Source organism: Botryllus schlosseri, chromosome 8 (assembly GCF_051294905.1).
Source record: "Botryllus schlosseri isolate E-star chromosome 8, Bs_hap1, whole genome shotgun sequence".
Lineage (NCBI taxonomy): Eukaryota > Metazoa > Chordata > Ascidiacea > Stolidobranchia > Styelidae > Botryllus > Botryllus schlosseri.
The window spans coordinates 21070080-21092319 of record NC_137243.1 but is presented as its reverse complement, the minus strand read 5'-3'; the positions used below and the strand labels follow the sequence as shown (position 1 = coordinate 21092319).

General features: G+C 41.1%; 1 long non-coding RNA gene and 1 pseudogene across 1 annotated transcript; both read left to right on the top strand.

Moving 5' to 3' along the window:
• Positions 1-1333: 1333 nt before the first annotated feature.
• On the top strand, positions 1334-21484 carry LOC145444067 (uncharacterized). Its single transcript, XR_013916603.1, has 2 exons — positions 1334-1471; positions 21325-21484. It is a non-coding gene; the product is annotated as an uncharacterized LOC145444067 (long non-coding RNA).
• Positions 18493-18641, top strand: LOC145445656 (U5 spliceosomal RNA; annotated as a pseudogene).
• Positions 21485-22240: the final 756 nt, after the last annotated feature.

Here is a 22240-nt window from a genome sequence, read left to right as displayed (position 1 = left end):
CATACTCCATGGGAGTTTCGGCATTGTTCCGTACCCTATTGTCAAACATTGCCCGGTAGGCCATTTCTCCCCCAGTGGGATTGAAGAAATTCTGCATATGCGCCACGACTATCGCATAGTTGTTCCGATCTGACGGTGCTAGTTCAGAGAGTAAGTCAAGAGCTTGCCCTAGCATACAAGTTGCTAATTCGTAGCCCTTTTCATAGTCATCCCATCTGTTATACTCGGCCACCGCTTCAAAATGGCATATATAACTATTCCAAGAGCTAGTTCCGTCAAACGGTTGAGGCCGTTTAGGTCTATAACGACCAGAATTATTGGTCAAATGTTGCTCCATGACTGGGGCTAAATTTCTCGACATAGAAATACCATCACTTACGGCTGACTTTCCTGATGACGGACTGACTGGTTCCGGGAATTTTTCAACAACCGGCTCTGACGAGGTCACAATTTCCTGTTCTTGCTCAACCGACTCACGTTCAGTAGTCGCAGCGGCAGGTTGAGCTGGCAGTGTAGCGCCGGTTACCGTCTGAATAAAAGTCATAATCTCGGCTAGTCCTTGTTCAAGACCATCAATTCTATTACTTAGTTGAGCTTCCGTTTTTAACAGCCTTTCTTCCTGTAGTGCAATCTTTCTGTTTAGATATTCCTTCAATTCCCCCACTGCTCTACTGACGAAGGCAGAATATTGTACTTCACTTTCCCGATCGTTTGCCTCATGCTTCTCAATAGATTCGCGCTGGGTCTTTCTACTTCTGGTTTTTGTCATCCTTTCGGTACCGCAGCGTCGCCGTTGTTCCAATAGCACAAATCAGTACAGTATGTTCTGGCGTGCTCGCCAAATTTGTAGCGTCCCTTTCCTGGTCTGGTTCAATAGTCCGATTCCTTCATATACTGCAGATTTGCGCTTTATGCAGCCACAGACTCCAGTCGTATTATCTTAGTAACATTTAATTAAAAAGCAGCAACTTACTACCGTACTCAGTGCTCACTCCAACCCCAGACCAATCCCGTCGACCGACTAACAAAGGAAAGCGCGCGGAAAGTTTCACCAAAAATTTTACAACCGGAAAATATCAAGATGTCAAATACTGGGTTTTCACATATATGACAAGCTGTCACCTTCAAGTCAGCATGCAAAATTACACCAGGGTCTTATTATCTCCAATATAAGCCCTGCGAGTTCTTCTTAGATGCGATTGAAAGTATGAATATGTCCATGTCTACCGGAATTGCGAGAATAATACCGAGAATACCGTGTTGATGAATTTAGAGCCTATAACTTCGACGTATTTCATGTGGCGCTAAAGGTAGTCACGGTTTGTGGGTTTGTTTGTTTTGGGGTATTTATGGTGTTGGTCGACTACTATGGTCATTTACACCAGGCCGATATTCTTCTTATTTCCGAAACTGCCGACTTAGAGCACGGCCCACCTCTAGGCTTTTGTAAGACACCGCTGACGCGGATGAGGTGGCGAGGAGGAGCCTGGGTAAACCTCCAACACTTGGGTGCCGGACTTCGGAATTCGACCTCGGTCGGGCTCGAACCCGCACCCATTGGTGCTGTAGCCGCGGATTATACCACTGCACTATCTCGCCACGGTCTGTTAAGGCATATAATTTCGACGTATTTCATGTGGCGCTAAAGGCAGTCATGGTTACTATAGCTTGAAAGGTAACGATGGCATCTTTTTGTGATGGGTTCGTGTTGTTGACTTGAGCGGAATCGTTTTTGGAAAGTTACAAGTACAGTTATACATATACTTTATCATCACCAAGCCTGCGAGAAGAAAGTAATTTCACCAGCTAGGAAGAGAACTACGTTACACTATAGAGATTGTAGGATGGAGCGACGACTCATCGTTCTCAGTTTAGATCCGTCACGCTTGACTTTGCGTAGTAAAATTCCGTTCGCGAAAGTCCGATTGTTCCTATTTTACGTGTAAAAGTATAGGCTATTTCGGAAATACATGGACGAATTTGACCGTCGAAAAAGGGTGCAGATATTCGAGGTAGACATTTAAAATTTTGCTTGTTACGAGGAAGCATCAATACGTTCTCACTAAAAAATATTCACAACTGTCCTCGACCCAGAACACGTCTGAAATCACTTCCCCGCAATGCCTTATTCAGCGATAAGTTCTCCACGGCCGACTATTTACGTTTGGATCCCGTAAACTCGTAGACAATGCTATAATTGATAGGGCTTTATGCCGTAATAATTGAGTGGCCATTAAAAGCCGATGATACCGATACAGAGCTGCCCAAACTATTTTCTGTGCATACGCAACCGATGAAAAAACGGAAAGCGAATGAAAAAGAGCAAAGAAAATATTATCACCTCCAAAAGATCAATATCGTACACTGTTTCATCGGGCATTAGGCCGAGGTGAATGTTACATTGGAAGATTGTACTTATTCGTTTTGACATCTTCCTTTCTGTCCACTAGGCAACATCGCATTGACTTATATCCCGTTGAACATTTCGCGTCTTACGCAGATAAAAATAATAGAACCGCCCCTGCAATTATGGTCAACAACTGCGCTATCCCTGGATGTAGCTTTGTGAATAACCCGCGTATCAATACGTTGCTCCATACGGAGACCTAAGCTAGCAGCCGTCTCAACCTCAACCGAATTAACAGAGTAATTTACAATAGAGGCGTGGTCCGCTAGAATCATTTTGAGGAGTGTGATATTATAGAAATTAAGCATGAAACGGCAACGACCGATTTTGCAGCTTCGTTCCGCTTCGCCGAGGCTGGAGTGGAGAATTGTTTTGCGTAAGCGACTGTAGGATTTCTGGCAATCCAAAAGCTATCTTCCCGAGCGCAGAAATTACTGAATCTGGTCTTGATCGAAAGCTACTGTTGCACCGATTCCGAAAATACGGATTAAAATAATGATCAGGCATTGATCCACCTAGAAACCGTCCTCCAAGTCAGAAATATCGGCATTGTTCGAACAATCGGAGAATCGCAACGTTTGATTGTTATGGCCATTGTGTTGCGGTCACCAGATTGTTCTGAACAATGCCGATATTTATTTCAGATTGGAGGACAGATTCTAGGTGGATCAGTGCCTGATCAATATTTTTATTTATATTTTCAGAATCGGAGCCACAGTAGCGTTCGATCTATACCAGATTCAATAATTTCTGCGCTCGGGAAGATAGCTTTTGGATTGCCAGAAATCCTACAGTCGCTTACGCAAAACAATTCTCCACTCCAGCCTCAGCGAAGCGGAACGAAGCTGCAAAATTGGTCGTTGCCGTTCCATGTTTAATTTATATAGTGATATCATTCAGCTGAAACCCAGAAAGCAACTCAAAATGAGAGCTCTGCCAAAGGTAAATTTATTGCCTGAAAGATGTACTGTAGCATATTCATAAAAGTATGCGTGGTATCTCTCACTCAGATGAAGAAACGAATGCACCAAATGATTCCAATTGATATGTTTATTCATATAAAAAGAAATGAAGATCCGTTTTCGAAGAAAAGAGTTGCCAGTGACAGAGAGGCACAAAACATATTCCAGATTTGGTTCAATCAGCTACGAATTTGAACAGCAAAATTTGGGGTATAGCAAGATTAATGGCTTGATATCACAAGTAGATATGCCATCAGTACCAATGTCACAGAACACAGCATTCAAGCAGCTGACAAGTGGAGCAACAAGATTTAAATCCAATTCCCCAAGCCGTGGCCCAAACTTGGAAATAGAATGACAATTGAGGCAAGCGATCTTCAAAATGTCGATTACTCGGTCGATATCAATTTGCTCAGTTAGCGACGGGTTTGCTCAGTTAGCGACGGGAGTTTATGCACTTTCCCATGCTCCTTGAGCTCTCTCACGGTGGGGAATATGCCACCATACGCCGCAACTGATTCCCCTTCACTCATCCATTGCTTCAAAGCATTGAGAAATTCCTCCTGGTCGATTGATCTCCAATCCTCCCACCTCCCGCCATAACTATCACATTTAGTATAGGTTATAAATGAATCAAAACTTCTGTGCAAGCATAACATTCAGAATAATGACTTCTATTTTCTCGTCGGCAAGTTAAAATGCATGGCAGATTCACGAGATTAAACGCTAGTCCTTCACACAAGTATCCAAGATCAGCCTACACTGATACGCCCATATTAAGACATCCAATTTTTATGACATTCCTGTATAACTATTCAACCTTCTATATGCAGACCCATTCCCATCAACAAATATGCGTTATTATCAACAACTTCTCCAACTTTCACCATCTGAATTCAATATGGGATTGATAGTCGTGCTTGTAACAATGGGTTATCGACTACGCAGAGCGGAGCGTGAGCGATCTAAAGCAGGGGTGGGCAATTATTTTTCTCCGCGGGCCAAATGACAAACATTCATACGTTGGCGGGCCGAGTGAAAAATTTTAGCTATATTCTCCAGCGTATTTTAATTTTATTTGTAAATAACATTCCTAATAAATGCTCCTCAGTGAATGTGTTGATATTAGGTAAGGAGAAAGTGACGGTTAATTAAAAAAATATCTATTTGCTGTCATGATTCGCAACTTTATTAAACATGATACATTTTTGCTTTCTTAAACCCCTATCCACGTTCTTCTATTATGAATTTAAAACAGTGGTTCTCAAACTTTTTCAGGCACTCCTCTTTTTATGATAGTGAACAATTTCGAGCCCCCTTATCATGATATCACAAAATATTGAAAAGTGCAACCGGAATTCTAGTAATCCCAATAGATAGTTTGATAGCATGGAAGATCATGGCTGTTAATGAGAGAATTGTGACTTATATAAAGTCGGACAATACACAAAGCAACAACTATAAGCTGGGGTATATCGCGCGGAGCGCGAAAAATTGTTTCAATAAACTTCAGCTTCGCGCCACCCTTCTGGTGCTTTCACGTCTCCCAGTTTGAGAACCACAGCACTGAAATGTATATGTAATAGTACAAAGCTTATTTTCTTGGTCGCTGCCTTCCGAGCAGTGTATACTCTGTACAACTTAAATAACCTTTATGTTGAGCGAAACTTGCAGTTTTTCTGAACTTCGCTCTCCCTTGACCGCGTGACCGAGAAATTGAAACTCATACCGTATAATGCGTAATTTGACAATGGCAACAAGGAAGGTTTGAACTAAACTATATAGGAAGAGTGATTTCTACTTTGCCACGTTGCCTTTAGTTTGAATCTGGACTACGCATGCGTACGTAGGCAGCGTTATCGTCGCATATTAATGAACTGAACATACTACAAAGTAAACGAATTTCCTGTTCATTTGATACAGCCAGTTTTAATCATTCAAAAAGCAAGTTTTATGTTTTGATTTCCAAGGAACCTTTCGCGGGCCGCACAGAATAGCTTAGCGGGCCGCATGTGGCCCGCGGGCCGCCCTTTGCCCAGGCCTGATCTAAAGGGAGTTGAAAATTATTGCGCGCAGTGTAAATAGTGCAGTTTAATTATGGTGAGTATTTCTGTGTGAATATGCACTAATACTATTACAATATCAAATATTAAAAGTATTATCTGCAATAATACCAAAAATATCCATTTTAACAAGATAGTTCCTACAAAATCCTGTCAACAAAATATGTCGCGGATGAATATCAATTGGGCATTTAAATCAGTCGTCACTCCATCCTACAATCTCTATAGTTACACGAATAAATTAACAGCATGAATTTGGAACTGACAGACGTTCTAACAGATCCAAAGATATGATTAATGTTGTGGAGTCTGTGATATCTTCAGGACCATATGTATAGTATAGCTAATACATGTATAATTGTATATTCATTATTTGTGTAACTAAATGTGTCAATGTCGTGTTGGTATATTGTATATTGTCGGTTAGTTCCGTATATTTAATGTACACGTTGGTATACCAACAATACAGAGCGATTCTGTATATATTTGGATAATGCTAATTCCTTCTAATAATCGGTATAGAAGTGGCGCACAAAACCTGTACTGTGACAAGCGCCACTATCACGATTTTACTGGTAATAATAATAATAATACACGAATAAGATTCGCTATAATATCGCAGCTCTGTCGTCACGGTTAAGACCATTCATTCCAAGCAGAAACTATCTTCAGCAACTAAGGCCCTTTTCATACCAATGTTTCGGGAGCAAAATTTCCCGAAATTATTTACAGAAACCAATCTATATGTGACCGTGACCGTCGATTTCCGAGCCAGTGTGAACAGGTTTATTTACGGATTTTTTTTTACCTAACCAGTCCAGTATGAACACAAGCGGCCCTGCTGTGTTTTCGCAACACTGTGACTAAACTTTGACGTTTTGGTGATGCGTCGTTCATTGTGGGTGCGCTCGCGGCGGGTTTATGGTGAAGGTTTGGTTCAGTTGCGCGAATTTACAATGTGTTTGGACGGTGTTCCCACTCGAACGCCGTGCTCGGGGTATATGCACGGACCGTTTTGCCACTCGGACATCATATCTGACATGGCCTACTAAAAACACGGCCTTACAGTCTGCCTATTGACCTGAAAATTAAGAGGCCTAAAGTCTACTTTCCAACCCTTACCAGCTGTGCACTCAATTGGTCAGAAATGCGATATTGTTATAATGCTGCCTGTCTCTGGTACTCTACTAACACACCGGCGCAGAATGTATGTAAAAAATAGTCTATTGCAGCAATATATAACGAAAAAATTAGGAACGAAATTTGCATAATCAAAGAAAAATAGGTGCAGAAACTCTTGAATTAGAGCCTTAGAAAACAAATATCACAGCCTTACAGGACTATAACTTCTTTTGCCTTTGTCTCGCTTCAAATTGGCGAACTGAGTCTTCCCTGAGTGAGGAATTTGCAAATTTTTGCTGATTATTGTAAAAAATGTTCACAATTTTCTTGAACGCGACATTTGCACAATTTTCACTATGTGCATTGCAACCAATTCGGGATTTACCTAACACAACTTTCAACACACGTAATGCTGCACGGCGCAGAGGAACAGTTTTAGCCGAATCTAGAACTGCGAAGGAATCAAATACAAAATGGGCCACTTCAACGGCAGGTATTGTCAACCATCCCCTATCCACCAAACTGAAATATTCATCATATTCCTCTTCGGTTTCATCAGTCGTGCGGGATAAGTTACACTCGGTGCAGTCCGCAGAATGACAGCATTACCAAGACCTCTGCTTGCTGTTCACAACACTCCACCACATATGTATGACTTTGAGGTATCCGCCTTATCTGGAAGTATTTAGAGCAAGCTGCTATGGTTTTTTCATCAACAATAGCCAGTGCCAGGTTGACGTTCTGCTTGTTGTGGCCAGGATGTAGTGCTTTTTTTGTTAGCTTTGGAGCCATTCGCAAATTACACTTCAATTGCCATGCAATATAACCAGCAGGGCTAATTATGGATATATCGCCACCTTTAATATAGAATGATGGAAAGGAAAATCTCCCAGATTCAGTAGATTGTTGCGAATGCTCTTCACCAAATGAACGTTGTCATAAAATAGATAGATTTTTGTCTTGCAACTTGGATGATTGATGAACAACTCGGAGTTTGAACCAAACTGCGATGACAGTATATTGAAAGCACAAACGTTGGTGCTTTGGTTGTCAGAAACAATACCTCTCATATTAAATCCTAGATACAAGATTTTCGTGATGCAATCAGACATCTTTTGCGCTAACCAGGTACCTTAAATTTGTGTTTCTGGTAAAATTTGTAGGACTAACGGAAGTGATTTTTCAAGTCCCTTGATCATAATCAATATGACGCCTTTGTAAAGATTTCCATCTTCATCAGCACCATAATAGTTGCATAATGATATTGCAGACTTTTTTGCAGATATTTCATTTTTCATCCAGCATCACGATAACATTCTCAGAAATTTCCATGGCCTTTGAAAAATCAATAGTCCCTTTAGTCTTGTTCGCAAACAGCTCAAAGATGGCATATGGAACGTTTCCAAACGTGACTTGTACGCTTGGCAAGAAATAGAACGCAAAAGCAAGCAGGACCGGATCATATTGCCAGAAGATGCCAGAGTATTGCCAGCCTTGTGGTATCTTGGATTATGCACCTCCTCTAAAATATCTACTTCGGGATCCGGATCGGTAAGACTATCCAAATAGCTTGGGAAGTTTAGTAGCTCGCATTTCCTTTTGAGCAGAGTATTTCTGCTTGTGCAGAACCATGTTGGTAAAGGCACAGGTATCCCATTGTATTGCATCTGCACCCTCAATTGACTGTGATTGTTTATGGCATTCTTGATTTTGGGAAAGCCTTCCAAAGATAGCTCATAGTGTACAATATGCTGATCCCCTGCTTGAGACTTTGGCAGTAGTATATCCAGAAGTACACCCAACCACGCGACACTCAAGAACCATCGCCTATTAACTACACTAGAAAATGAATATTAACAAATTATACATCACTGTTAAAGCAAAATAGTATTCAGGCACAGCACCCTATCCAAGCCTTGCAACAATTAATGAAATTCTATAGAAGCAGTTAAATGAACATGCCTTCGTCATTATAAATGTCTTAGAACCAACGCTACCAGCTATACAATTCGTCAAAATAGACTACCATATCCAAGACTATGTTAGCGAGCAGGCAGATTATCATACTACAATGGAGCCGTTCGAACACGACGTTATTCGCGTCAACTTGAACCGCTGGCATTATCGGGGAACCGTAACCTGATTGCTAACTAAACTATCAAATGATAATAATGACCCTTAGCTCGTGAATAGACCCTAGATAGCGAAAGAAACAAGTGCAATGCGACGAACAGCACCAGACGGCTCATCCCGAACAACTACAAATGTCTTGACTTCAACAACAACTACAACTGTATTCATCCGCACGAGTTTTTGCAGTGATATCCGCGGATTGTCCACATGATTAGCAGCTTTTTTGGGACTAAAATGATTATTTCCTTGTTAAAACGATACTCCATCATCTTAACACAATTAATCCTGGTCAGAATCCACTGTGATTTTGACTTGCGCGCTACTTACCATCTGCGTAGGTACGACGGTGACATTTACACTTTTTCAGAACTGGCCTCTTAATTTTCAGGTCAATAGGCAGACTGTAAGGCCGTGTTTTTAGTAGGCCATGTATCTGAGCATGTCAGTACTGGTTTGTTAGTTCTATTAACACAATTGGCGCTCATCAACACTTGGGTCTTTTGCGCCCGCACAGTAATTTCATAAGTTCGTGACTTTTTGAGGTATTTCCGCTTTCTTGCGTACTTTTTATCGGTCTCTGCTGTCGGCTTTCTTGAGTTCAGCTTTCTCATCCTCTGGGCTTTTGAAGGCGCTGTATTAACAGCGGGATCGGCGATGAGGAGCACATATTATCCTCCGGCAGTAGGTAGAGGTATATTCAAACTGATATAACATATGCCGTAGTAGCAACGCAGCTCGCAGTCCACGATGTCCTTGCGGTAACACAACAGTCCGAACCGTGCCGTAACAGGCTTCCATCGCCTCAAACATGAAGAAGTGCTTCATCGCAGTGAAATTGAACTGGAGAAACTTGGAAATATGGTTTCGTGAGGCACAAGATATTCTAATAAACGCGTTTACACTAACCTCGATTTCCGGCGAACGTTCCGAAACGGCGGCTGGTATTAAAAAGGGTCGCTGGAACTCAATATAAGTAGGCCCATGCCACGAATCTCCCGATTAAGTACGCAAATTGATCCTGAGTAGTTTGTGCGAACTTATGTGGTAAGGCGTACTTAGCAGTTGTGCAGCCATGCATGTACTCAATACCCAAATTTTGCGTTATTGACGATGCGCTGTCCATGCTCATCCATTCGTAAAAGTTACAGTACTGTACTGAGTACAGCACAGCACGAGTACTGGGTAGACTGTGCAATTTTATCGTTCGCATGATGTCAGGTAAAGGCAAGCGTGTAAGTGAATCCCAAAGATTGGAGGAAGTCATCGCCAAGTTGTGTGTGCCGTCCGCTCCTAGTAAAAGAAGTGTCGCAAGAGAGTATGGCGTGAGTGAAGCTGCTATCCGAAAGATTTTGAAAAACCAGGAAGTTTTACGAAAGTGCTCTACTCTGATGTCGGAGTAGACAAAAACAAAATAGTTTCGAGCATCTGTTGGTCGGTTTCCTGAGCTGGAAGATTGTCAATATCTTTGGATTGATAGCATGCGCCGTGCAAGTCTTCCTGTTCCCCCTTCAATGGTCATTTCAAAAGCAAAACAAATCGCTCAACAATTATCGATATCAGAAGATGATATTCAGGCGTCGTGGCGGCGGCTTAGCCGATTCAGAGCACGTCGAGGATTGCGGAATATTCTTCTTCATGGTGAAGGTGCTGAAGTGGACAAGGAAGCGTAACATGGGAATCATCGCGCCACTGAAGAAGAGGTACAAATATTTATATCTCAGGAGGTTCTGGACTTTTACAAGCTTGACGAGAACTTGAAGACCCAGAGGTGCAGCAGGTGTTGCTTATGGAAACCCTGCTCATTTGCTGGATGTTATTCACTATTTAAAGCAAGCATGGGATTCAGTATCGAATGCTACGGTAAGAAACTCATGAATTTAACGAGGCTCAACTACTAACTTCGTTGGATGGTGGCATTGACGAGGAAGTTAATTTTATGTCTTACATGTCTGATATTCTGCACTGTTTAAACTCCATGGATATTAGGCCTACGATTGACAAAGACGAGCTAGAAGGATTTATGCATTTTGATGATGAGAATAATGAAGAGTATTCACAGGCGATTTTGGGTGACATGAATGAGGTGTTGGAAACGATGCAGACTGACAATGACGACGAGGCTGGCGTAAGCAACGATTCTGCACCTGTCGAAAACAGCATCGTTTTTCATGGCTTCGAACAACTTTATAATAAAGTGCTTGAAGTTGAGGATCAGTTGCTGTGTACTGCCTTATAAGATCAAGCAGGAGGTGCTGACAACTTCAAAAGCTCATTTGAATGCTTCATCGAAAACTGAGACAGGTGACAGTGGAAGCCAAGCAACAAAAAATGCAAAATATGCATCAATGACTTTGCACGACCTGTTCAAGTAGTGACGTAAAAGTTTTCCTGACATTCTGTTATTGTGCTTGCTGTTTAAATCAAATAAATTGTTGAAAAAGTTGAACCCAAAAATTGTGAAGAATTTTTGCGTACTTAGCTGGGATGCGAACTTAAACGGGTGCGTACTTAACCGGTAGATTACTGAATACTGTTACGGAAAATTCTGGTCGATGTCAACTTTACAAGTTTCGGCACGTCTCGCCGAAAATGTTTCGTACATCCGGTATAAAAAGTGCCAAAACTGCGGCTGGTGCTCAACGCCTGATTGGCAAGCCCTCGGCGATGATGTAATATGACAATGCCAGCTAAACGTGAACTCAAGGCCTGAACTTTCGATCGAAAGTTAAGAATTTCATTCAATAAGATATAATTTCAAGTAAATAATCCATCAAGAAGGGAATGTCGAACATATTCAAATGTCAAATAATAACAGTCCGGCGGCGATGTTGTGTATAGTAAGAAGCCTGCGCGACATTGACGCCAAGTGTAGAGTTTGCGACAGATAATGGACAGAAGGATATTTAGTTACTCACATAGCTGAAATGCCAAGGCTCAGCCATTGTAAGGTACTGCGATAAAAAAATAATGGAAATATGTATGGTCCTATTTCTATATTATTATATATTGATTCGATATGTCCCAGCCTCCAAAGCCACTTGCAGGAATTCTGTAAACGAAATGAGCACTTTCAAGATATGCCAATTGGCGTAAAACTTATTTGCTCAAATCTCTCATTGTCTTCGTTGGTTCAGAGGGACGGTTTAATGACTCTTTTAATGTCTTGACCTAAAGTCGTGTTATGTATTTGCGAATGTAACTGGAATACCAAAGTCGAATCCTCCGTGCTCACAGCAAAATATTTTAATCCCTCAATTCACACACAGGGCTAACATCAAGTCACGAATGAAAACAAAGATATCATGGAAATATACCAATATATATCGTCGCCATGAAGTTTCGAAAAGACCGTTTTACCAATTGCGTTATTTGTGAAGATATGTTGCTAGAACAGCGACCTAATCATCCGTAATTTTAAATATTACATAGTTTTGACAATGAAGCATCCCACTTCAAATTGAAGACATGTATTCAGAATTAATATTATGGAATCATTTGACATCATTTGATAAAAGGGAATGAATTCGGTCTGCCGCCCTAATGTCTGATTTCTGTTGCTTATCAATGAATTCTAGTCAGCACCGATTATAGTGTCTGTTCTAGATATATTAGTATGATAATATCGCCTGGTATCTGTATCCCGATGTTGTTAAATTTCAATGTCCATGTACTTACAAATGTTTGAAATCTAAATGATAATATGTAACGCATCAGGAATTTGAAACTGGATTTGTATTGCTATTACGAAATCCGAGTATATTGCCTGTGAATCTGTTTTCTCGTTATTAGGAAGAAATTCACCGGAAATTATCGGTGATGACACAGGCCATTCTCAACAGCTACACCATCAATCAAACACCCGGTAAATAACGCCTTCGGGCATGCTCGAATGCCAATGCCAAGCAATCCGGAATTTTACTATTGAAGCTCAGATTCCCGTCGAAAGCATAGCATTTCGCAATTTATCGGTACGATATGACTGAAATAACATAATTGCGGCAATGAGCTTCGTCATGGCCTTGTTGATAAATCGACTTCACGATCCGACGCATATCAGAGGTCCACAAATTACCTCGCAACTGAACGGGTAGTCTCGTACATTGCGGATTTGCGGCATTGATGTCTGCGCGACAGCACCAAGCACGATGACACTCTTTCGTCGAAAATGCATCATATTGTGAGGCTAGGCTGGGAGAATATCACTTTTGTTAGCCGTGGACTTCCGGTATTGGCTATCTAATGTTCCGTGGAAATGCTCAGTGATGTTTGAAAATACGTCATGGTATATCATTAGATCAGTGGTTCTCAACCGCGAAGCATTTTCAGGGGGTCCGTGGAACCTACAAGTTTCCCTTCATTACTGCTAAAACTTCATGACTCACTTCAGCATAATGCTCGTCTTAGATGAGATATCCTACTCTGCAAATCTCATTTTAATTGTCAAATTTCCAATTGGTTAGAGATGTGTCGTTGGGGTTTGTGGAAAAAAAACAAAAATCTCAAACAGTAACGTGCAATAGCGTAGGGGTGAGCGTCGGCGCCATCCAAGCCGGCGACATGAAAACCCAGAGTAAATGTCCGGATATATACAGAAAAAGAGCAAGCAATGGCTTTTAATAAAAAGGATCGATGAAGAAAAGAATATCATCTGTGGCATCGGACACTGGGTCGAGGTGAATGACCCTATTGATCGGTCGCTCGGCATCCCCCTATCTGTTCATCACGTCGCATTGTGTGTCTTGTATATCACATTGTGTGTGTGTGTCTTGGGCAGATGAAAATGTAATCAGACGATTAATTGATTGAAGGTCCATAGCTTGACTTCGAAATGTTCACAAAAATCTATTTACAAGCTATTCCATAATAACTTCGAGGCGAGCTGCTAGATCATGGGTTGGCAAACTTTTGAACTCGCGGGCCGCACTATATAAAATTAGGATTATAAACCAAAACGCAATATTGATATTTGATTATATAGTGAGGACATGGAGATAATATACGTGCTTATTTAAAACAAGCCAAACATTGTTTTGATGATATCGTACACGCGTCAGAAACATAGTGGCGATATTTCACAGGCTTACGGACCTCAATAACCAATTTGTCGAAACCATAGAGATGAAAGTCGGTTGGCCCGATTGTTAGAACAGGATTGAAATTTAAATCTGTGAGCAGCGATCTGTCCACTTCTGGTTCAGTTCCAGGACACACAATGCTGACAGCAACATAACCATGCTAGCTTCAAACACGCTTCTACTATGTGTAGATAAAATATAAATACCCCAATTCTACGCATACAGACAATGAATCTACCTAAGACACGCCCGAATCGTTTTTTTATAAGCACAACACTGAAATACATAAAAATGGAGTGGCCAATCTGAAATCCCACTCGTGATCCAAATTATGTCAATCTCGTTGCAGCTATCCCGCTGTGATATTAAGTATTTACCTTAGATGAGTGGTTCTCAAACTCCCCCCTTATGATGGTTAAAGATTTTGTGCCCCCTTATCGTCATATCACAAAACGCAACCAGGATGCTAGCAAATCCAACGGGTAGTTTGGTGGCATGGAAGGTTACGACTGTGGATGTAAGACTAAATACAGAGTAATAACTTTGAATTAGAAGAAAAAAAATTTCAGTTGAGCTCAGCTTCGCGCCCTCTTCAGATGCTTTCACGCCCCCCACGGCGGGAGCGCCCACCAGTTTGAGAACCACTATCGTAGAATTATCATGGTGAAATATACTAAGAAAAGTTAATCAAGTCCCTGCATTAATTCGATTTTTAGTACGCATTTTATCAATATTTTTTAAAAGTTTCTTTAGACTCTCGCGGGCCACACAGAACGGTGTTGCGGGCCGCATGCGGCCCGCGGGCCGTAGTTTGCCCAACCCAGTGCTAGATAGAAATGACTAGTCTGGACGTTATATGTTCATTAAAAATTGGTTTTGCAATTTTTGTGGCATGTATGTTGCAATAGGCACTCATTCATATCAAATCGAAGACGCGAATTTTCACGACACCACCTCTTACTTCAAAAATGCAGCTGCAAACATCGCTACCATCTAGGCATCTATAGACGTCTCCCCAATTTCTACATGAATTGTGGGGACGGTGTGAACGCGAGGTTCACGTTCGCGTTACGAACCTTGTTAGGTTCTGCACTGTGAACCTCTTTCATATATTACAATTTTTATTACATCTTTGGTTAAAATTCTTCGCATTTCAACTTCGGACAACTCTATGCATGGCGCTTGCAGCAGACAAAATCAACACTAAACGTGCGTGCACCTTGCCAATTTAAATATTATACTTGCTTTGTTACAAACGTTTGCACGAAATATCAGCTTTTCGTGTGTGAATATTTAGTGACTCTCTAACTATGATCTTGACCCGCAATAACACAATATCAAGAAAGAAATGCACTACATGTTGGAAGTCAGCGATTGATGCTTATTGGAACAATCAGTGAATTTGATAGAAAGAATACATCGCTGTCAAATGTACAAAAATCTAGCAGGCTTATGGAATTAAACTTGACTTGAAATCTTTATTGTGTCATAAAAACCAAACCCGTGCGATTAGGGCTTCTGGGTGCTGAGTAGGGCTGGGCACAATGATTCGAGTACTCGAATCCGAATCGAATAGTAATTTTAATGATTCGAATCGGGCAGTAAAATACGATATTTTCAAGTACTGAAATTATTCGCTCCTGGCCACTGTAAGTTGATATATCGATATAGTTTCGATAGTATTTTGTACTGTGAAAGCCTTATAACATTGATAGGCCGTATCGCAGCATACGAAACATTTAGAAAAAAGCTACGAACGTTACTGGATATAACACATTTCCGTGATCATGATGGCCCCACAACATTGTCACAAAGTGCAATGAAATCGGTATGGTCGAAAAAATACCAAAGTATCTTCAATGTGATGGAGAACAGACATTATATTCTTCGTTGTAGCATAAGAGGTACATATTTGAACTTTGACTGATTGAATAGTGTTATGATGTCATAATGACGGATACTCTAATACTCGACTCGACTCGAAGCATATTACGTGATTCAGAATCGAATCACTCAGGTACTCGATTTTGCCCAGCCCTAGTGTTGAGTGGTTATATGGATTTTGGTCGACTTGTTCTCCTTGTCTAGGAAACACAGAATCGACTATTTCAGTCATTACAGTGCAGTGGTTCTCACCGGGGTTCACACGTATACCCAGGTGTTGACTGAGCCACTATCAAGGGTTCGACACGCATCCGACTCATACAACAAAAGTTACACTGAATTGCAGTAAGTAGGCCTATTCATTATATTATCTTCTTTTGTGTGAAAATCGCGTTTTAGTGGTTTGTTCTGTCATCACTGTTGTTGATGCACACTGTACGTGTACATTTAGTCCACCGGTATTAGATGTGTATAATGTGGTAGGTTTGTGTTACGGTGAGTATCCGTAAATTCAGGATCCGTTGGAGGCCTGCAGAATAACGAAAAGGTTCTCCAAGTAAGTAAAGGTTCAGAACCACTCCTCCGATGATAAACCTAATCATTTACGGCCCGCGCGCGAATTACGGCCTGCATGTGACTATACGCCAGTGGTCGGAAACCGATTTTGTCCGAAGAGCCATATTGGCCCTATTTTGTCCATCTCAACTCCCAAAGAACCAAACAAGCAAATCAACTGTTACGTCACAATTGAAAATTCGTGACGTCGTAGTAGCACTAATTCTAACTCACTACATGGGATTCCTCGCGTGCGCCGATCTGCCCGCGAAAACTAAACAGGAATTTTGACAACGCAACCTATGTTCATTATGCCAGTGCGCGGACTAAAACTGTAGGCTGTCTCAAAACCGAAAATAAGACTTCGCATTATTTCTGAACGTCTCTTTGAAATTGGATGCATTGCGGTGCGACGGTTCGGCATGGTTAGCACCGTTTCGCGTCTCATTCAACGATGATCAGAAATAAGGCTGCATTTAAAACTAATAGTGTGTTAAAACACTTTGTCTTAAACAGAATGTCTTTTTCGGAACAACGTTGTATAATTCGAAAAAGCTTGTAGTATGAGGCTAGGACGATTTGCACCCAATATATAGTCGCCGTATACCATGTGGAGTGGCTGGAACCCACGCAACCGTCGTTGGTTCATCAGTTATAGCATGTACATATGGATCATTGGTACGGAATGGGTGTTCTGATGGCCACCAACCGCAAAAATGCTGCAAAACGATATAGTCCGGGTTACTGATATTTTTGGACTGTTAATGATAGTGGTCGGAAGCTTTTTCGTCGAAGGAGCCAGATTCACCCTATATTTTCAATTTTCAATGTCATTCAACTGTGACGTAACAGCAATGATTCATGACGTCACGACTAAAAGAACTGTTTTAAATAAGGGCCAAGCAAACGCAACCCTAATCACAATTCGATACCCAACACTTACGTAAGAATTCTAGAGTCTACATCGGTCAGACTCGAACCCGCAACCCATTGGTGCTGCAGCAGTGGTTTATACCGCTATACGTCTTCTCGCCTCTTCATCGGCTTGGTGTAAACGACCATTGTAGTCGACAAATACCACAAACAATAGTAAGGACATACTTGTCATTCAGTAAATCGCGCTCCACACCGTAATTCTTATTATTCTGTGTTCGAGTAAATAAATTATTTTTTAATGAATATAAAACTTTGCTCTGGCCTCTCCTCAATTACACATGTATCAATTCGGCTCTAAAATCAAGAGCATAAATTCGGAACTTTACACAAATGAACTACCTCATACATACAAACCCGAGAAGCATTGGCTTGATATCATCAACGAGAATAAAAAGCTGGGGTGGAATAGAGATGAATGGAGCGAAACGACTTTCAAGTCACTCTACTTGAACCTAACTAAACAGCACGAAAAAGAAAACGAATATACAGGACCAAACAGTTGGCTAAAAGTAAACAAAATAAAAAGCAATGATAAAACATACTTAACGAACAAAGAAAGAGAAATAAATTTCAGACTTGTAAACAACGGATATATATTTGGGGACCTGAAATACAGAAGAGGAATGTTGAGGGTGAGGAATGGTAGAATGGAAATTTACCGCTGTAAATTCTGTGGAAAGACTGACACCATCGAACATGTCTTCCTATATTGCTCAACGACAAGAAGCGTGCTATCGAAGGCCGAAAAGGTGATAGGTATAGATAAGATTGGGAATGAAACAATTCTATACAATGAGGGCGATCGAGTCGACATGGTGACGACGCTAACAGCAGTTTACAAAAAGAGGATATTAAAAACTAAAACAAGCTTAGACATTGAAAACTCGATGCTAAAACAGGAGAAGATTTGGAAGGAAAGTACAGTAGCAAAAATACTAACAAAAACGTATAAAAGACTGGAAAACGTGCACCAAAATCCAAAAGAAGGAATTACATCAAGAAATGGAAAGAGAACATCGAAAAATTTATGATGAAAAAGAATGGAATTCATCAAAACGCACCTCTTACCACCACTGACGAGCGACCGACCAGATGATCACCTGAAGCCGATCGAAACAGACGAACCTGTCGAAAGAAGGGAAAATGACGAACCGAGCCCGAGCTCGAAACACGACGAAATTGCAAACGACGACGAGCCGCGTGAAGAGCCCTTGCTCGTAACAAGTGATCCCGATTCGACAACGGATGACGAAGCGAGCGCGGGCCCGGACCGGACGACGACGTGCAGAGATGACGCATCCTGAAAGATGAAAAAATTCGATTTTTGCAATACTATATATATATTGAATTTATTTGTATTGAAATTTTAAAGCAATAAATTTTGGCGGAAGGCCGAAAGAAAAAAAAAATACACGCACAAAACTTTCGCCTTTTACTAAAGTTTTCCGTGGGGAGGGGTGCTCAATGAGTCTTTGTGATTTTTTTAGCCCAGGTGTGCCTGGGTTCCCGATGATAATGTATAGAAAAGGCGTTCCGTATAGCAGTTATCAAAATATGCGAATCGTCGTTTACACGAAAGCGTAGTTTCGCGAAGGGATAGTTGTAATTTGGGAAATGCAACCTAAATTTCAATGCTTGAACAAAAACCATGCGCTGTATAAAGTGGGCCGAAGATGGTTTACTGTGAAACCCGTTTATTTATGTACCCAGCGTACGTGGCATATACGTATACGCGTAATTCAAAATAAAGTCAATAGAGCAAACTATGTCATAGCAAGTAAAATGATAGAATGTGAAATTCGTAATGGCAAAAAAGATTGGATATAATTATATACCGGAACAGTAGCGCCTAGCAGCCTAGCTTGTATAGGCTACCGCAGATAGAACTATTATGCCTACTCCCTACAAATCGAGATTTGCAAGTTATAGCGAAATTGTGCTAGTCACATAAACTTAGATTGGTCAGCTCGAAAAAATGTTGATTTCAACTTCCAATATCAGCCATACTGCTTTCGTGTATTAGTAAATTCGAACTTTGCTTGTTGCCATTGTTACATTACATTACGAAATACCCACCACTTAGCAGCGACTGTATCCAATGGTATTCACTACTGGTAACGTATATAGAAATTAATCAATACGCCGCGGAATATAGTATAAACTTTTGGCTCAGCTCGTCATAATATTTTTCCTTCGCATTTGGCACATTGTAGCAAATAGTGGGCCACCCCTGCTCCAACAGCGTTAAGCTATACCAGAAATATATCGTTCTCTCAGAATTGCGAATACAGTTAGATTCATAAATGTAAATTATGAGTACACAAAAAATACGGGGTGCGGCAGTTACGGCCCCGCTCTTTCCGCACCTCGACCCTGCCCAAATATATTACCCACTGCAATTAGAGCTTTCCATAACCAATGTCAGACATATTGCATCATAACACCAAACCAAATATGTGTAATACAGTTTCATGATGAAGCCATATTATCGTAACCAGGCCTCGGTGACATCTAGATCAGGGGTCACCAACACGCGGCCCGCGGGCCGCATACGGCCTGCTACCTGATTTAAGACTTCGGAGCAAAGATAAGAGAACATTTTGAATTGCTGGAATTGACGTACAACGGCCCAAACACTGCCAAAGGCCGAGACGCTTAGAAAACGGCATATGGCAGTAGTTCTGAAACTGGGGGCGTACCGCGAAGGCATCTGAAGGAGGCGTGCGTGGAGCTGCTGTCAACTGAAAAAATTTTGCGCCTAGCTCGATTTATATCGAATTCGTAGTTATAGTTATTGCTCTGTGTATAATCCGGATTCATATTATAAAATTACATGTGGCACAGTTGGTTATGCATCGGTATCACGACACCAATGCTAGTAACGTATCCCGCTATAGCACCACCAAGAAGCATTTTCAGGTATCGTGCACAGCTCAGAGTTCAAAATAAAATGAAATTGATGACAGTGATCCTTTGTTTCATTTTTATTCATTTATAAAATATTACTTTTTTTTTGTGGTCACTTTATCCATCGCCTATGTTAGGTAGCATGGCGTTCTACTGACGTAGAGTTTTGAAACGTTGTTGCCTACTTTATATTGAAATTGAATTCATGCGGCCCGCGGTCGCTACGAAATTTGAAGTGTGGCCCGCGACCCGTTTTGAGTCGGCGAACCCTGAGCTAGATGTGTATTGCCCAACAGAGTGGGACGAGTGCGAATCCCTGGCATAATGGAATACTCCAATACCTTGCGGCAGGGGTGTCAAACATGTGGCCCGCCAGACGATTTCATCAGGCTTGCGCATCAAATCCGAGTATGCTTATATGATCCGTCAGGTCTATTGAGAATTTTTGTAACAGGAACTATCCATTAAATAATCCCGCAATACAGCAAATGTCGAGCATGTTCATAGGCCACATTATAATCACCCGACTGCGGTGTAGTGGTTTCTTTCTTTTTACCACTAGGGATGAGTCTGTGACATTGACAAGCAATTTCAAGAAGGCAGAAAAAGTGCACGCTGAGTTCAGAGTTATATGGAAATGTGAAAATATAGTTATTCATATTAGCGAACACGTCAATGCGAAACCGTTTACAGCTATATATCTTTTTCATACATTATAATATATTAGTTACACAAAAATATAATTCAAATATCTGTGATCGCACTGCTGTGTCATTTCTGACTCAAAAAGTTCCCGGACTCCAGAGAAACTCGAACCGCGATTTAATAATAATAAACCAAAAATCAACGTCTCGTATTCCTTACAGCGCATACGCAGGGCTAACGCCAGATACGACTGAATCAAAGGATGCATAGCAATGTGCCAACTTATATCGTCATCAGCACCACTGTTTTATACGGTCATAACTATATTCAACCGGCCAAGCATCTTCTTTCTGCAAATTCCATTATATGCGTGTTGGTAGTTGCTAGATTAAAACTTTATGATCCGTGATACAATATAATATACGATAACTATTATCTATGTATGCTTGATGGTAAAGTATTTAATTGAAAATGAAGGGCATGAAGTAACATTTTGTATTCACTGACTGGTCCGGCCCGCGAGCGATTTGAAGGTTTCACTGCGGCACACGACGCAACTTAATCGAGTTTGACACCCCTGCCTTAGAGAATTATTATTAATGAGGTCGTGATCGCTGATCACTAGGGCTATGCAGGTGGCGAGATAGCGCAGTGGTATAATCCGCGGCTGCAACACCAATGGGTACGGGTTCGAGTCCGACCGAGGTCGACTTCCGAATTTCGATACCTAAGTGTTGGAGGTTTACCTAGGCTCCTCCTCGCCACCTCATCCGCGTCAGCGGTGTCTTACAAAAAGCCTAGAGGTGGGCCGTGCTATAAGTCGGCAGTTACGGAAAATAAGAAGAATATCGGCCTGGTGTAAATGAACATAGTAGTCGACAAACACCATGAATACCCAAAAAAACAAAAAAACTAGGGCTATGCCCAATGATTGGAGCATCACTTGAACCTGTATCGAGTATTAATTGTAATGATTCCAATTAGTGAAAGACGATTTTTATCGAGTACTCAAAATATACCCTCCTCGCCACTGAGAGTTAATTTATCAACGAGAATTATATAGCTTCGATTTTATTTTCCGCTGTGGCAGCCTTGAAACCTTGATTAGCCATATTGAACATATAGTGCAGCTTCCCAATCCCAATAATCGGTCCAGAGTTCTATTGTCGGGTCAAATGGAATAGATGGCTGAACTGACACATTGCTAACCGGTGCAGTGGAGACCGCCTTCAAGTTTAAAGCTACGAACGTTACAGGAAACAAGACGTTTCCGAAGTTATGATAATCCCACAACATTGTCACAGAGTGCAATGAAATCGGTGTACTCAAAAAATACCAAAGTATCTTTAATGTGATGGATAACATGCATTATATTCTTTATGGTGGCATAAGAGATGCAAATATTTGAACTCTGACAGATAACATTCTGTTATGACGTCACAATGAGTGATACTCGAATACTTGACCATTGACCTGACTCAAATCGAAGCATAATACGTGATTCAGAATCGCTCAAGTATACTCGACTTTTCCTAGCCTATAGGGTTGCCA